The sequence below is a fragment of the Tasmannia lanceolata genome, unplaced genomic scaffold (genome assembly GCF_043159265.1).
Source record: "Tasmannia lanceolata isolate RefF3 unplaced genomic scaffold, GAP_Taslan_0.1 ptg000011l, whole genome shotgun sequence".
Lineage (NCBI taxonomy): Eukaryota > Viridiplantae > Streptophyta > Magnoliopsida > Canellales > Winteraceae > Tasmannia > Tasmannia lanceolata.
In genome coordinates this window covers 10,246,658-10,264,083 of record NW_027518688.1, presented here as the reverse complement: position 1 = coordinate 10,264,083, position 17,426 = coordinate 10,246,658, and the positions used below count along the sequence as shown (strand labels likewise).

Here is a 17,426-nt window from a genome sequence, read left to right as displayed (position 1 = left end):
GTAGCCATGATCTATCTTCTATGAGCCTGATCCTTTGATTGATCCTAATCAAATCGTGTTCCACATGTCGATTGTGAGTCTATCTTGCCGTTATCATTCCAGAGTATGTATCCTTGCTGGGAGACCCGCTTCATCTTGACGTTGTCAGCATACTTTTATATTTAGTTGTTAAGACCCTCATTGTATAGCTGTTATGCTGCCGGATTTTCTCTAAATGCATTGAGTGTGGCCATTATCCTTCTAGGCCTATTGATGAACCATGAGTTTACCTTAGCACGATCCTTTTGTAGGGCCGTTATGCTGCCGGATTTTTCCCAAAACATTCTGAGTGTAACTGCTATCCTTAGCACTATTCATAAACCATGAGTTTACTATGCCATGATCCTTTGATAAGGCCGTTATGTTGCCGGATTTTTATCTGAAACACCTTGAGTGTGATAGTTATTCTTTTAGGTTTGATGAGCCGTCATGACCCTTCTTACAATTATTGTACTGCTGGTCCTTACCTAAAAGAGAGATGTGTTTGTATTATCACTTGTTTCAATTTGTACATGACATTCTTTCTGATTATCTTAATTTAAATTAGTGTTGTTACTTTCATTTCAAGAGTCTGAGATAAGCAAAAGCCATTGGTCCTAGAAAAGCTACCATTTCACAGCCTACTTGGTCCCGACAATCTTCTACGTCGAGACTAAGTCATTGATCTTCTTCACCTATCTCACCTCATTTATTTCCACTTGTCTCCCCTAGTCTTAACCAAATGGCCGAGTCAAATGAGATGTTAGCTGAAATGAGAGACATGATGAGGAACCTTACAAGAGAGGTATCTACCCTAAAGGAAGAAGTTACTCAGTTGAAAAGTGAGAAAGCCGCTACCTCGAAAGAACCTGTCGTCCCAAATCCTCCTAATGTGATTCCAGGCTTTGTTCGGTCTGTCATCTCCCCTGAACATGATTTCTATGACGAGCAATATGTAGAGGAGAACTGTCTCCCGCAATCAGTTAAGCCAAGCAAAGAGAAAAAATTGGTCAATAAAGTTGAAAAATTGACCCAACAAGTTGAAAGCATGCAAGTTAAGGGCCCAAAGAAGATGAATATGTCTGAGTTTTCCCTTTTTCCTGGAGTTAACCTTCCTCCAAAATTCAGAATGCCAGATTTCAATAAATATGATGGAACGAGGTGCCCGTGGAGTCATCTAAGGTCGTTCATTTCAAATCTAGAAGGATACGGACTTTCTTCAGAGCAAATAGCCAAGGTATTTCTGATGTCTTTGACAGGAGTAGCTAAGAAATGGTTCCTTCATTTGAAACCAGAAGAACTCGGAACCTTAGAAGAAATTGCTAACAAGTTTGTTGAGCAATTTTCGATGGAAGAAGGAATAGAAGTTATAAAGAGGGATCTGAAAGCAATAAAGCAAGGACCTCAGGAAACGTTTACCTCTTTTGTAAGAAGATGGAGGAGAAAAGCGGCCCAGATGACTAGCCACCCTTCTGAAGAAGATCAGAACAAAATTGTGGTTAAGAACTTGTCTTCACAGTATTACCACTTCATGGCAACCCAGTATTATTTTGATTTCAATCACTTGATCAAGACAAGAACCATAACTGAAGATGCGTTGTTGAAGGGTTCTCTGGCGAAGTCATCTTTTGATCTAAGGAATGGAAAGAAACCAATGGTAATTTCAAAGCCCGAAGTTAATAATGTGAGTGTTGTATGCCCTATAAGAAGAGTTATAGCAGAGACAGAGCAGCCAGCAAAAAAGCGCAAAGGAATTTTTATCCGCTACCTTACCCCTTATCTGTCGCTCTCAAGAAGTTACTAAGAGAGAAAAAGATCACTCTCTTAGAACCGAGACCTCCACCACCTGTTCACCCCAGATATTGGCGTGAAGATCAGTATTGTGCATATCATCAAGGAACAGGGCACCGAACAGATAACTGCATGGCCTTGAAGCATAAAATTCAGGATATGATAGAAGCGAAAAAAATTGCTATTGTTATGCCAAACATTACTTGGAATCCATTACCAACTCATGCTGCACCATCTTCGCCTACGGTTGGAGCGATTTCACTGAAGAACCTATTCTCAACCTTGCTTCTCTGATCTGTGCTATCACTTAAGATTCGCCAACTATTTTGACATTCGGGGAGAAAATTGAAGAAGTAGAGAAGAATGAACCTTATGTGCTGTATGGGGATGAAGATGACCTTGCTGAGTCTTCCGTTGGTACTTATATTCTTCAATGTGATGAAGAGGAAGTTCAAGATGTTGTTCCGTATGTTCTTAGCTTTGATGATGATGATTTTGAATTTCTGAACGATAATGTAACGAAATCCGCCATGTTACTCGTGGTAGACGAATTTTCAAACCCGTCGAGTTAAGAGCTGAGAACCCAGCTGAAGTTGTAAGGGCCACAGAAGCACAGAAACAGAACAAGCCGAGTTATGAAGAAGAAGATGAGAGGCTTATGCGTCAACTTAAAAAGACCTAGGTTAATATCTCAATTTGGGGTTTGCTTATGGCTTCCCCAAAGCACCGTCAGGTTGTGCTAAGAGAGTTGAATGTTGCATGGGTATCTGTAGATATTATGCCTGATGAACTGGTTGGTTTAGTAACGATGGTCAGGGTGTCCAAGACTCTTTCTTTCCCTGAAGAAGATCGGACATTTGAGGGTCGTAATCATACACATCCACTGAAAATCACAGTTATTTATAACGGGAAGAAAGTCCCAGATGTACTAGTTGACGATGGGTCCGCGTTGAACGTATGTCCGTTAACTATTGCTACTGTTTTGGGATTTGGGCCAAGTGATTTCATCCCTTCTGAACAAGGAATTATGGCGTATGATGGTACCAGACGCGATATTATTGGAACACTAGCAACTGAAATTCTAATAGGAGGAGAAATTTTTGAAGTAGAGTTCCAAGTGCTTGATATCAAAGCGTCTTTTCTTCTCCTGCTTGGCCGACCTTGGCTCCATAAGGTTGGAGTTATCCCTTCTTCACTGACCAGGTTCTCTGTAGAAGTCACCGCCATATCATTTCAAAAAGTAATGAATGAAGAGATTTTGTTCCTCACCAGCACTAATCCCCAGGTTGTGAAAATAATTCGTATCCAAGGGTATATTCCAGGTGTAGGTCTAGGTCGCAATCATCAGGGGATAGTCAAATGGCCTCACATGAGAAAGAATGAAGGGTTTGGACTCGGATATGAGCCTACTCACGAAGAGATTAGAGAAATGAGAATTACATGCAAAAATGGTCTGAACTCCGTTGTCAGGGTCTAGAGCTGCCGATGAAACCATTTAGTCTGATCAGAAATGGTAAGTACCGCAGAAATGGTAAGTACCGCAGAGAGGGAGATGACTTTGCATTCTGTGGTTTCGCAGAGCCATGGGTTGATGAGTTAACAGGGCAAGAGCTGCCAGGGTTCGAGATATTTTTCGATATGGAGTTGCCAGATGAGTACCCGAGCTTACAGATTCTTGAGATTGAACTAGAGGTTGATTGGGCTGATATCCTTGAGTCGTGTCTTCTGAATTCCCTATTTCAGGTTGAGCTACCGATCATAGCCATGATCAGAGGAGATGCACTGATCCTTGATCCTAAAAGCCTTATCACCCAGCCAATGGACCCCGCAGGAACTGGAGTTCTCAGGTACAGTTATGATCGAGCCCGCCGATGAGACTGATGAAGAGTCTTCTGATGCTGCTGTTCAGTCCGATGCAGAGTCTGTTACATCTTCCGTTGAGTCTATCGAGTCTGTTCAAACGATAGTCCAGTCTGATGTTGAGTCTGTAAATATTTCTGAGGATTACAATATTGAGCCTATTGAGGGTGCGTCAACAGATGTAACTCCGGTTTCTTTGAATGAAATAAAAGACTCTTCTCTCTATGTGGCTGTCTCTACTTCAATTTTTGCTTCTTTATCTGATCAAATTAGTAATAATAATAATCAAGACTCCCCCTCTGATGAGGATGCCGACGAAACTCCCCCTGAAATCAAACACATGATTAGACAGGAGGAGCAGCATCGAGCAAAACCATTCGAAGAGGAAATCGAGACCATCAATATAGGTGATGAAACCCTAATTCAGGAAATTCGAATTGGCAAAACATTAACTCCTGAAGAGCGTGACGAATTAATTGCCCTATTAAAGAAATTCAAAGAAGTTTTTGCTTGGTCCTATGATGACATGCTGGGATTAAGTGAAGACATTGTTCAACATAGACTTCCCTTAATCCCAGGTGCCAGGCCGAAAAAGCAAAAACTTAGAAAAATGAAACCAGAGTGGAACTTGTTAATCAGAGATGAAGTTCAGAAGCAGTTGGAAGTTGGCTTTATTCAAGTCGTTAAATACCCCGAATGGTTAGCCAACATTGTACCAGTGCCCAAGAAGGATGAAAAAGTCAGAATGTGTGTGGATTTTAGAGATCTGAACAGAGCAAGTCCGAAAGATGATTTCCCTCTGCCACATATTGACATCTTGGTGGACAACACAGCAGGCCATGCTCTCCTTTCATTTATGGATGGATTCTCAGGATACAATCAGATCAAGATGGCTCCTGAAGACATGACTAAGACAGTCTTCACCACTCAATGGGGGAGATATTGTTATAAATTTATCCCATTTGGACTCAAAACTGCTGGAGCAACCTATCAAAGAGCTGCTACCACTTTGCTGCATGACATGATACACAAAGAGGTCGAAGTATATGTTGATGACATGATCGTTAAAGCGAAGAGGATGCAGGGGCATTGAGAAAGTTCTTCCAGCGAATTCAAAAGTTCAAGCTCCGTCTCAACCCGAATAAGTGTGTATTTGGGGTTACATCGGGAAAACTGCTGGGATTCTTGGTCAGCGGATTGAAGTAGATCCGCAGAAAATTAAAGCTATCCGAGAGTGTGGTACCCTGATCCCGCGAGAGGGGTGTGGGGCGCGAGCCGCCGCTCTCTCTCTCTTGGTCTCTCGTATCCACGCGATTGGCGTGTGCATTTTATTATTGATTTGAATTAATCTTTCCTGTGAACTTGGGATCACTAAGGCAATCCGAATTCCACACGAAAGAGACTGACAGAGTCGCCACCTAGATGTGGGATCTAGGACCCGTAATTAACCAGAAATCTAGACTCGCTACCTGGTTACGAGAATGGAAGGTATGGGGAGTTATCCACCACATGCACCATTCTTGCCCGATAATCGGTCTTCGATTCCAAAAGCTAACTCTTTTAAATTTATTTTAAATGGCTCATTCAACTCTATGTTAATGTGCGAACTAAGTGACATGCATCCTATGATCTAATTTCAATGTGAATCCTAAATGTGTATCTTGATTTATTAATTTGTCTGGATTCAATCTAAGTGAAAGTTCTCCTAAAATTCTAATTTCATGGAAAGTCCTAAGTGATTTGATTAAGCATTTACAAGAAAATTAATATACAAAACACCACAATTTGTTTGTGGTGCCGACTCGCGGGTGGTATGCCATCAGACATCCAAGCTGCCTACGTACCCAAGCCTCACTGGGATCAGAGTCGACGTAGTTCGGTGCACCTAAGCTAAGTTACATATGCCTAACTCAACTAAGACACCGACCTAGACGGGATTGACTGTTTCAACAGTTTTAGGAGAAGTTATTTAATTCAAGTTGAAGATTTTATTATCTTAGGATTTCATCTAAGATGCTATATGATTCTCATCTAAATGCAAATGGTCCCTTAGACTAATGCAGGTTTGCCTTACATCCTAGTTTACTAGGCTTGTCCTAGGGAAAGATTGGGTGACTAGTGTAACTAGACCTATGGCACGGTTGCTATACATAGCAAGCGTCCGTGATGAGGCCGGACTCCTAACTCTAGGACTCCCTAAAACTTAGGACACGACACGACACCGGTGTTCCTAAATTGGGCTCTAAGGGTCCTTACGATGGAAACCGTGATCCAACGGTTCTGAAAGACACAAGACAAATCGATTTAAATTCTCGAGGTTAGTGAAAAAAGGGATGGAAGAGATGATGAAATAGTGTGAGGGAATGAGAAAGATAGAGAAAGGTGCGACTGAACTTGGGAGTGCCAAATTGCCTACGTACCCCGCGATGGGGATCAAGCCACACGTAGTTCCGCTGGGGAGGTTGCTTGGATTTTGGAAAACAGGATTGGTATTTGGATCAGGAATCGGGTTTGCATTTGAGCATTGGACTTGAGATTCAGAAACATTGATCTAGCAATGGGATTTTGGAATTGGGAATTTGCATCAAAGAATTGAGCATATAGGAATCATCAAGGGTTTGAATTTTCAGAATTCAAAGTGGGCGGGCTTATGAGATTCGGCCAAATGGATTCAGACATGCGACTCGGATTGTGTTGGGATATGACTTGGTTGGATTGGGTTAATGGTTAGGGTCAAGTGAGTCGGGTCTAAGTTAGGAGCAAACCCGAGACCAGCCATGGTCTAACTAGGAGGAAGCAGGGTACAAACCAGGGTGCGGACCAGGGTGCACCAGGGTGCGAACCAGCAGGGAACCAGGGTGCGAACCAGCAGGGAACCAGGGTGCGAACCAGCAGGGGAACCAGGGTGCAACCAGCAGGGAACCTGGGTGCAACCAGCAGCGAACCTGGGTGCAACCAGGGTCTAACCAGAGTGCGAACCAGCAGGGAACCAGGGTGCGAACCAATATCGAACCAGGGTGCGAACCAGTAGGGAACCAGGGTGCAACCAGCAGGGAAGCAGGGTGCGAACCAGTAGGGAACCAGGGTGCGAACCAGTAGGGAACCAGGGTGCAACCAGCAGGGAACCTGGGTGCAACCAGCAGCGAACCTGGGTGCAACCAGGGTCTAACCAGAGTGCGAACCAGCAGGGAACCAGGGTGCGAACCAATATCGAACCAGGGTGCGAACCAGTAGGGAACCAGGGTGCAACCAGCAGGGAAGCAGGGTGCGAACCAGTAGGGAACCAGGGTGCGAACCAGTAGGGAACCAGGGTGCAACCAGCAGGGAACCAGGGTGCGAATCAGTAGGGAACCAGGGTGCAACCAGCATCGAACCTGGGTGCAACCAGCAGCGAACCTGGGTGCAACCAGGGTCTAACCAGAGGCTAACCAGGGGGAAAACAGACCCTACATGCTTCCTAACATGGTTTTTCTTTTAAAGTAAAAGATATGCATGAAAACAGACCCTACATAGAATTGAAATAAATGCCTACCTCTTTGGAAACCCACTTTGTGTTTGATTTTTCTTTGATGGTAATTCCTTGAAGATGATTCCTTGCTTGATAATGACTGCTTTTGATATATATCACCCAACGTATAAAATCACCCGATCCGGCAAGGATGGCCGAACCCTTGAAGAGATGAGGGAGAGGGATGAATTTTCTAAGAGAGGGGTTCTTTTTCTTCTTTTCTTGGATGGTGGGATGAGAGGGTATTTATAGGAGAATGGGATAGGAGGTTAGGTGAGGTTAGGTGGTTTTGGATGGTTAGGATGAGAGGATGAGGTTAGGTAAGGTTAGGTGGGGTTAGGTAAGGTTAGGTGAGGTTAGGTGAGGTTAGGTGAGGTTTGGATGGTTAGGATGAGAGGAGAGGTTAGGTGAGGTTAGGTGAGGTTTGGATGGTTAGGATGAGAGGAGAGGTTAGGTGGTTTTGGATGGTTAGACCCAGGTCAAGATCTGCCATTGATCTAACGATTTACGGAAATCGGGTCTCGGAATGGAATCAGGGTCCGGGCTATGAAGTGACCCTAGCTTATTTTGTCCCGATTGATGATCCGTAAAGTCAGATCAAGATATTAATGACCTAAAACATATAAATCAATGATAGAGGGGGTTCTCACATGGATTTAACACACTAATTTATTTGTTGATTAAAACAAAACAAAATGGGGTGTCTACAGATGCCCCTCTTTGGTAGAGATGACGTAGTCATTGAATACCAAAGTTAAAAATGACAGAACCATTTTGCGTAGCTTTAATCGACAAAGGACTCTCTAGACACAACGCACCTTAACATAATGCAAAACCTTAGATGAAACCCTAGAACTTGAATAATAAAAAAAACTCGATGCGGCGCCGTTCACAAACGGGCAATTAGAGAATGAGATATCATTTTCGAATGGATTCTGAAGGGAAAGGACAAAGATCGCTCTCAAACAGTTTTTAGAAGGAGATGAGACGCCGCTCACAAGCGGGTTCAACGAGGATAAGAAGCATTCCCAAATGGACTTGGATAATGAGGCACCGTTCACAAACGGCCTCAAGGAGGATAGAAAACCATTCACAGATGGACTCGAGAAATGAGGCACCGTTCACAAACGGGCTCAAGGAGAAGACAAGACCATTCACAGATGGACTCGAGAAATGAGGCACCGTTCACAAACGGGCTCAAGGAGAAGACAAGACCATTCACAAATGGACTCGAGAAATGAGGCACCGTTCACAAACGGGCTCAAGGAGGACGATACCATTCACAAATGGATTCGAGAAAAGAGGCACCATTCACAAACGGACTCAAGGATAAGACAAGACCATTCACAAATGGACTCGAGAAATGGGGCACCATTCACAAACGGGCTCAAGGAGAAGACGAGACCATTCACAAATGGACTCGAGAAATGAGGCACCGTTCACAAACGGGCTCAAGGAGAAGACGAGACCATTCACAAATGGATTCGAGAAATGAGGCACCGTTCACAAACGGGTTCAAGGAGAAGACGAGACCATTCACAAATGGACTCGAGAAATGAGGCACCTTTCACAAGAGGGCTCAAAGAGGACATGAGACCATTCACAAATGGACTCAGAAAATGAGACACCGTTCACAAACGGGTTCAAGGAGAAGACGAGACCATTCACCAATGGACTAGAGAAATGAGGCACCATTCACAAACGGGCTCAAGGAGGACATGAGACCATTCACAAATGGACTCAAAAAATGAGACACCGTTCACAAACGGGTTCAAGAAGAAGACGAGACCATTCACAAATGGACTCGAGAAATGAGGCGGCCCCCGTTCACAAACGGGCTCGAAGAATTTAGAGATTTTTTATGAACTTGAATTTGACGTAGAATTGGATTTGATGAATTTGAGGAATTTGAATTTGACGTAGAATTAGATTGTATGGACTCGAAGAGAATGGAATAGCGTATTTTTACGGAGTTCCAAAGAAATGAGTTATCTTATTTGTATGATGCTCAAAGGGAATAAGTGAACATTTTGAATGGACTTAGAAGAGAATGGAATACCATATTTTTACGGAGTTCCAAAGAAATGAGGTATCATATTTGTATGATGCTCAAAGAGAATAAGAAAACATTTTTGAATGGACTCAGAAGAGAATGGAATACCATATTTTTACGGAGTTCCAAAGAAATGAGGTATCATATTTGTATGATGCTCAAAGAGAATAAGAAAACATTTTTGAATGGACTCAGAAGAGAATGGAATACCGTATTTTTACGGAGTTCCAAGGAAATGAGGTATCATATTTGTATGATGCTCAAAGAGAATAAGAGAACATTTTTGAATGGACTCAGAAGAGAATGGAATACCGTATTTTTACGGAGTTCCAAGGAAATGAGGTATCATATTTGTATGATGCTCAAAGGGAATAAGAGAACATTTTGAATGGACTCAGAAGAGAATGGAATACCGTATTTTTACGGAGTTCTAAGGAAATGAGGTATCATATTTATATGATGCTCAAAGAGAATAAGAGAACATTTTTGAATGAACTCAGAATGAAATACCGTATTTGTACGGCTTCCAAGGAAATGAGACATCATATTTGTATGATGCTCAAAGAGAATAAGAGACCGTAGTTGTATGGACTCGAAGAGAATGGAACACCATATTTTTACGGAGTTCCAAGGAAATGAGACATCACATTTGTATGATGCTCAAAGAGAATAAGAGAACATTTTTGAATGAACTCAGAATGAAATACCGTATTTGTACGGCTTCCAAGGAAATGAGACATCATATTTGTATGATGCTCAAAGAGAATAAGAGACCATAGTTGTATGGACTCGAAATGAAATACCGTAAGGAAATGAGGTATCATATTTGTATGATGCTCAAAGAGAATAAGAGAACATTTTTGAATGGACTCAGAACAGAATGGAATACCGTATTTTTACGGAGTTCCAAGGAAATGAGGTATCATATTTGTATGATGCTCAAAGAGAATAAGAGAACATTTTTGAATGGACTCAGAATGAAATACCGTATTTTTACGGCTTCAACTTCGGTTGAGATGAATTAATGAATTTGACAATGAAGAATTTGGAGATTTTTCATGAATTTGAATTTGACGTAGAATTGGATTTGATGAATTTGGGGAATTTGAATTTGACGTAGAATTAGATTTGATGAATTTTGGGAATTTGAATTTGACGTAGAATTGGATTTGATGAATTTTGGATTTTTTATTTTTTTTTGGATTTGATGAATTTTGGATTTTTTTTTTTTTTTGAACTCAATGAAATCGGGGATATTATAGATCGTGCCTGACAAAGATATCGGAAACTAGGACTTTGACGAATGATGAAACGGCAAACCTTAGGAACGAAGAACCATTACTAACAAGAATGGATCAGAAACACTTTTATGAAACTTCAACAAGATTTTTCTCAAAGAGACTGCTGGTCTTGTCTTTGGGGATTTGGATAACTGAAACCTTGAACAAGACACTTGAAATTGGTAATCTAGAATAACGGCTCTCTTGGATATAACCAAACTAACTGGAAGGAAATTCTGAATTTTAACGGTTCATCTTTCTGAGAAATTGGGTCGACCATCATTGCATCTGAAGCTCTTCCAAGCTTAAGATGCCTTCCTGGGGTATGACATTTTTATGGAAGCTGGGCTTTCTGATGTTTCTACTTCTGAATTCTTCTGAGTTGATCTTCTTTGAAATGTAGCTGTTTGACTAGATTCTCGAACTCTTTCAGGTACAATCGCAGGGAGCTGACGAGGTCGGGCCTCCTTCACCGAGACAGTTGCATCATTTGGACATATGGATGACGATTGACTCCTTTTAAAGAGAAAACTTAGATAAAAGACACTAGTCAAAGGATTGAGCAGCTCTGAAGGAGTGAACATAGAATGACAAAGATTGACTAACTACACAGACAGACACGGTAATGCTTCTGACTTAGTTAACATTTTATTTGGTAAGTCCATCCTTTCGAGGAATTTTTTTTTCAATTGGTAAACACTGGACTTTTTCCTTAAAACAGTAATGCTTCAAGGATTTAATTACGACCCCTAAGATTGCTTAGCTTCAATGCCCCCAGTTTTGAGGATGTCATTTGAATTTGCTTGAACTTCGGTTGATCCTCAGTCTTGATACCGGCTGTAGCCTTCTTATAAATTTGCTTGAACTTCAGTTGATCTTCAGTCTTGATACCGGCTGTAGCCTTCTTATAATGATTCTCTTACCGTGACCAAGTCACCTCTTCAGGGTTTTTAACTTGGCGGACCGTGCTAGCCTTAACTTTTGCCTGAACCGCCCTTCTAGGTTTTCGATTCAGCAGGCTATCCCCTTAGCTTTTGCCTAAGCCGCCCTTTCGGGTTTTCAACTTAGCAGGGGAATGATCTTAAATTTTGCCTAAACCGCCCTTTCAGGTTTTCAGTCTAGCAGATCTTCAAACTCCATTTTTTTATTCATCATCATTTTTTTTCTTTTTGTGTTTCGGGACCTAGATCATTAGTTCTGAACACCGGAAGGACTTTATAGGTAGGATAGGGCTTTTCAAAGAATGGCTTAAGGTTCAACAAAGATTTCGACCGAACCTGTGAACATGTTGCCTACATATCCCAAGGTAGGAATCAGGTCGTGTGTAGTTTAGGGCGAATGCCCCTAGTTTGAAGATAGATTACTTGAAGGTTAATTGATTTTTCATTTTTCTTTTCTTTCTGGAATAATTGACTTCTCTTCTTTTGGAAGTTGTCCCTCTTTTTTCTGAAAGGATTGAATTTCTTTTTTTTTTTGGATCGATTGAATTGCTTTTCTTTTTTGAATTGACCGAACTCAGTTTAACCGAGCTGCCTACGTACCCCAGTGTAGGGATCAGGTCTCGCGTAGTTCGGGGCGAATGCCCCTAGTTTGATGGGTTTTCAAGAAAATTTCATTCAGGCTCAAAGGGTTTGCAAACAGGTATTTGTTTTGACATTGGGTTCTGATTTTGGGATTTATCGGCCAAAGGAGGCCTTTCGATGTTCAGATTGGGAGTCGATCTAGCTTACTAGAGTCCCTCTGGTACTGATTATTTATTTTTTATTATTTTTTTTTTCTTTTTTTTTTTCGGAGTTTGACGGCATTTCCAGGTAAGAGATAATTGATCTTCTTCTTTCAAGATTCTAATACGCGATTTCGACTTTCATAGAGCGAAACTTGTTCTTTGACATCCTCCATCTATGGATTTGTAACTCTTGATATCCGATAATCACTTTTCAATGCTTGCTCTTGAACTTCTTATCTTGAATTTGTTGGCTTCATGCTATGAGTTTGAGAACCAAGGTTATTGATTGGAAATATGAAAGTTGTTTCCACTCCATGCCCCTTGCATAGCATATGATATTCACTTCATTCTTTCTTGAACCTTCTATCTGGGTCTTTCTCTTGGCATTAATGGTAACGCTTACCGGACCATCTTTTTATCCTCAAAATGGGTTTACCAACTCTTCACACTTTTTAGAGGGTAATGTATTTTCAATCGGCATTTACTGGATCAAGGTTTCAGTGCCAGTGTTTACCACTTCAATTTCATCTTTGAAAGGCTGAGATTGGCGCTCCTCCTCTTGTTCAAGTAATCGTTGTGACTCAAGTGGAGTTTCGTCAATTTTGTCCTCATTTGAGGAGGGAGTCTTATTTTAAGATCAGAAGCACACTTAAGAAACGGACACAAGTGAATTATTGGGACTTCCAATTTCATTTAAAGAGAAAGTTCTTACATCTGACAACCTATTCTGAACATGCTCAGGATTCACGACCCTAAAATAGAAAAATCAAAAGATAACTTGCCTGGACTAGGCATTGACCTTGAATTGTAAGACCGGACTCAACAATTGTACTGACCATGGTGACTGACTCAACATAAAATAGTAAATGACTAAAACTTTAACTGCTGCAACTGTCTAGCTTCGGAGGCTCGGCGAAAGCTGGCTCACAAGTAGTTGGGACAATAGAATGAATCCTAAAGGACCAAGACATGACAATGATGACAGATTCGCATAGGGGAATGCCCTTAGTTCAAGGATTATGAGAGTAAACTCTGAAGGATTTAGCAGAAATATTCTTGAAAAAGGTTGCCCTTAGAGGAGGAAGAGACCAAGGGTACAGGCAAGATTGGATCATCAAGATTGCACGATCAAATGATTGAGACACAATTTCTGCCAATGAAGACACAATCGAATCCCACAAGAGACGAATGATAAACACATGATCAAAATGTGAGATTGCATAGGACTATTTTCAACGGATAGATCATGAATGACTAATCCTATGAGATCTTTGGAAATGATGGGATTTATATCCTAACCCCAAAGAAAAAGTTTTTAGTCTTCGCACATTTTAACAGTGTTACCTGAAGGCATCAACCCTAATCCTAATCTAGCGGAGTGGAGAGAGGATCTCGACTCATGACTTTGTTTGTGTACCTAGGACCGATCGTAGCCATTGGAAGATGGACTACGGCCTAATCTAGACACAAATGGGTAAGATATCCTAAACTAGGCTCACACATGTGGTGCACATGTGTTCGTATACTGCATGCATGTGTGGGTTAATCTAGGGGTAAGGCCAAGAGTCCCCTTAGCGCGAATCCATGTTCGATATACTGTACCAGTGTCCGGCGTATCAGTACGTGAACAAGAGATCCGTTTACGTACCATAAAGGTACTAGGCTAAGGGTGGAATGCTTCTCTAGCACAGAGGCACCAGGTGATGAAATCCCAGTCAACCATGCTAGATAACACTCCGGGTTCCTAAAATGGGATGTGTGTGCATGTGAAATGCAAGGGTTTAGATGCAAGTGATATAAGTGTGTGCAATAAGTTTACGCAATCTATGATGCCTTCAGGTTTTGTTAGATTGAGTTTAAGTAAAATGTGATGAGAAAATAAAACAAGACAAACTAATCTAACAAATATAGAGTTTTTATGAGCCAGTTAAATTAAATTCAAATGAATTATCTTTTGGAATTTTAATGAAATTAGGTGGTCCCCAGCAGAGTCGCCAGACTGTGGTACCCTGATCCCGCGAGAGGGGTGTGGGGCGCGAGCCGCCGCTCTCTCTCTCTTGGTCTCTCGTATCCACGCGATTGGCGTGTGCATTTTATTATTGATTTGAATTAATCTTTCCTGTGAACTTGGGATCACTAAGGCAATCCGAATTCCACACGAAAGAGACTGACAGAGTCGCCACCTAGATGTGGGATCTAGGACCCGTAATTAACCAGAAATCTAGACTCGCTACCTGGTTACGAGAATGGAAGGTATGGGGAGTTATCCACCACATGCACCATTCTTGCCCGATAATCGGTCTTCGATTCCAAAAGCTAACTCTTTTAAATTTATTTTAAATGGCTCATTCAACTCTATGTTAATGTGCGAACTAAGTGACATGCATCCTATGATCTAATTTCAATGTGAATCCTAAATGTGTATCTTGATTTATTAATTTGTCTGGATTCAATCTAAGTGAAAGTTCTCCTAAAATTCTAATTTCATGGAAAGTCCTAAGTGATTTGATTAAGCATTTACAAGAAAATTAATATACAAAACACCACAATTTGTTTGTGGTGCCGACTCGCGGGTGGTATGCCATCAGACATCCAAGCTGCCTACGTACCCAAGCCTCACTGGGATCAGAGTCGACGTAGTTCGGTGCACCTAAGCTAAGTTACATATGCCTAACTCAACTAAGACACCGACCTAGACGGGATTGACTGTTTCAACAGTTTTAGGAGAAGTTATTTAATTCAAGTTGAAGATTTTATTATCTTAGGATTTCATCTAAGATGCTATATGATTCTCATCTAAATGCAAATGGTCCCTTAGACTAATGCAGGTTTGCCTTACATCCTAGTTTACTAGGCTTGTCCTAGGGAAAGATTGGGTGACTAGTGTAACTAGACCTATGGCACGGTTGCTATACATAGCAAGCGTCCGTGATGAGGCCGGACTCCTAACTCTAGGACTCCCTAAAACTTAGGACACGACACGACACCGGTGTTCCTAAATTGGGCTCTAAGGGTCCTTACGATGGAAACCGTGATCCAACGGTTCTGAAAGACACAAGACAAATCGATTTAAATTCTCGAGGTTAGTGAAAAAAGGGATGGAAGAGATGATGAAATAGTGTGAGGGAATGAGAAAGATAGAGAAAGGTGCGACTGAACTTGGGAGTGCCAAATTGCCTACGTACCCCGCGATGGGGATCAAGCCACACGTAGTTCCGCTGGGGAGGTTGCTTGGATTTTGGAAAACAGGATTGGTATTTGGATCAGGAATCGGGTTTGCATTTGAGCATTGGACTTGAGATTCAGAAACATTGATCTAGCAATGGGATTTTGGAATTGGGAATTTGCATCAAAGAATTGAGCATATAGGAATCATCAAGGGTTTGAATTTTCAGAATTCAAAGTGGGCGGGCTTATGAGATTCGGCCAAATGGATTCAGACATGCGACTCGGATTGTGTTGGGATATGACTTGGTTGGATTGGGTTAATGGTTAGGGTCAAGTGAGTCGGGTCTAAGTTAGGAGCAAACCCGAGACCAGCCATGGTCTAACTAGGAGGAAGCAGGGTACAAACCAGGGTGCGGACCAGGGTGCACCAGGGTGCGAACCAGCAGGGAACCAGGGTGCGAACCAGCAGGGAACCAGGGTGCGAACCAGCAGGGGAACCAGGGTGCAACCAGCAGGGAACCTGGGTGCAACCAGCAGCGAACCTGGGTGCAACCAGGGTCTAACCAGAGTGCGAACCAGCAGGGAACCAGGGTGCGAACCAATATCGAACCAGGGTGCGAACCAGTAGGGAACCAGGGTGCAACCAGCAGGGAAGCAGGGTGCGAACCAGTAGGGAACCAGGGTGCGAACCAGTAGGGAACCAGGGTGCAACCAGCAGGGAACCTGGGTGCAACCAGCAGCGAACCTGGGTGCAACCAGGGTCTAACCAGAGTGCGAACCAGCAGGGAACCAGGGTGCGAACCAATATCGAACCAGGGTGCGAACCAGTAGGGAACCAGGGTGCAACCAGCAGGGAAGCAGGGTGCGAACCAGTAGGGAACCAGGGTGCGAACCAGTAGGGAACCAGGGTGCAACCAGCAGGGAACCAGGGTGCGAATCAGTAGGGAACCAGGGTGCAACCAGCATCGAACCTGGGTGCAACCAGCAGCGAACCTGGGTGCAACCAGGGTCTAACCAGAGGCTAACCAGGGGGAAAACAGACCCTACATGCTTCCTAACATGGTTTTTCTTTTAAAGTAAAAGATATGCATGAAAACAGACCCTACATAGAATTGAAATAAATGCCTACCTCTTTGGAAACCCACTTTGTGTTTGATTTTTCTTTGATGGTAATTCCTTGAAGATGATTCCTTGCTTGATAATGACTGCTTTTGATATATATCACCCAACGTATAAAATCACCCGATCCGGCAAGGATGGCCGAACCCTTGAAGAGATGAGGGAGAGGGATGAATTTTCTAAGAGAGGGGTTCTTTTTCTTCTTTTCTTGGATGGTGGGATGAGAGGGTATTTATAGGAGAATGGGATAGGAGGTTAGGTGAGGTTAGGTGGTTTTGGATGGTTAGGATGAGAGGATGAGGTTAGGTAAGGTTAGGTGGGGTTAGGTAAGGTTAGGTGAGGTTAGGTGAGGTTAGGTGAGGTTTGGATGGTTAGGATGAGAGGAGAGGTTAGGTGAGGTTAGGTGAGGTTTGGATGGTTAGGATGAGAGGAGAGGTTAGGTGGTTTTGGATGGTTAGACCCAGGTCAAGATCTGCCATTGATCTAACGATTTACGGAAATCGGGTCTCGGAATGGAATCAGGGTCCGGGCTATGAAGTGACCCTAGCTTATTTTGTCCCGATTGATGATCCGTAAAGTCAGATCAAGATATTAATGACCTAAAACATATAAATCAATGATAGAGGGGGTTCTCACATGGATTTAACACACTAATTTATTTGTTGATTAAAACAAAACAAAATGGGGTGTCTACAGAGAGATGATGCCTCCAAAGACCTAGAAGCAAATCCGCGGATTCTTAGGCAAGCTTCAATATTTGAGAAGGTTCATCGCACAGTTGACAACGACTTGTGAGCCGATTTTCAAACTCTTGAAGAAGAACGCTTCTAAGAAATGGAATGAAGAGTGCCAAGAGGCTTTTGAGAAAATCAAGCAGTGTTTGGCTTTACCACCAGTTTTGTC

The 17,426-nt window shown here is 42.3% G+C and overlaps 2 long non-coding RNA genes across 3 annotated transcripts; both read right to left on the bottom strand.

Annotated features, from left to right (window-relative positions):
* Positions 1–411: 411 nt before the first annotated feature.
* LOC143886421 (uncharacterized) lies at positions 412–10,005 on the bottom strand. 2 transcript variants are annotated; one of them, XR_013253788.1, is made up of 4 exons: positions 7,202–10,005; positions 1,792–3,995; positions 1,438–1,651; positions 412–984 (listed from the first exon to the last, which is right to left on the bottom strand). It is a non-coding gene; the product is annotated as an uncharacterized LOC143886421 (long non-coding RNA). The 2 variants fall into 2 exon arrangements; XR_013253787.1 differs by having other exon boundaries at positions 412–1,651.
* Positions 10,006–10,189: 184 nt separating this feature from the next.
* Positions 10,190–17,089, bottom strand: LOC143886419 (uncharacterized). The gene is made up of 2 exons (XR_013253786.1): positions 16,534–17,089; positions 10,190–13,386 (listed from the first exon to the last, which is right to left on the bottom strand). It is a non-coding gene; the product is annotated as an uncharacterized LOC143886419 (long non-coding RNA).
* Positions 17,090–17,426: the final 337 nt, after the last annotated feature.